The sequence below is a fragment of the Arachis ipaensis genome, chromosome B06 (assembly GCF_000816755.2).
Source record: "Arachis ipaensis cultivar K30076 chromosome B06, Araip1.1, whole genome shotgun sequence".
Classification (NCBI taxonomy): Eukaryota; Viridiplantae; Streptophyta; class Magnoliopsida; order Fabales; family Fabaceae; genus Arachis; species Arachis ipaensis.
The window spans coordinates 75,865,799-75,866,332 of NC_029790.2; positions in this window are offsets into that span (position 1 = coordinate 75,865,799).

Here is a 534-nt window from a genome sequence, read left to right on the forward strand (position 1 = left end):
AGAAAGGTATAAGGAGGTTCAATGGAATCTCTATGGTCTCTAGATGAGCCTCAGAGTCCTTTGGTTCCTCAGAGGGAAGCTCCTTATTGATCACTGGACGTCCCAGGAGGTCTTCCTCCTTGGGATTCACGTCCTCTCCTCTCCTCAGAGGTTCGGCCATGGCGCTTATGTCAATGGCCTTGCACTCTCCTTTTGGGTTCTCTTCTGTATTGCTTGGGAGAGTACTAGGAGGGATTTCAGTGATCCTTTTACTCAGCTGGCCCACTTGTGCTTCCAGATTTCTAATGGAAGACCTTGTTTCATTCATGAAACTTACAGTGGCCTTAGATAGATCAGAGACTAGATTTGCTAAATTAGAAGCCTTTTGTTCAGAGTTCTCTGTCTGTTGCTGAGTTGATGATGGAAAAGGCTTGCTATTGCTAAACCTGTTTCTTCCACCATTATTAAAACCTTGTTGAGGCTTTTGATCCTTCCATGAGAAATTTGGATGATTTCTCCATGTTGAGTTATAGGTGTTTCCATAAGGTTCACCTA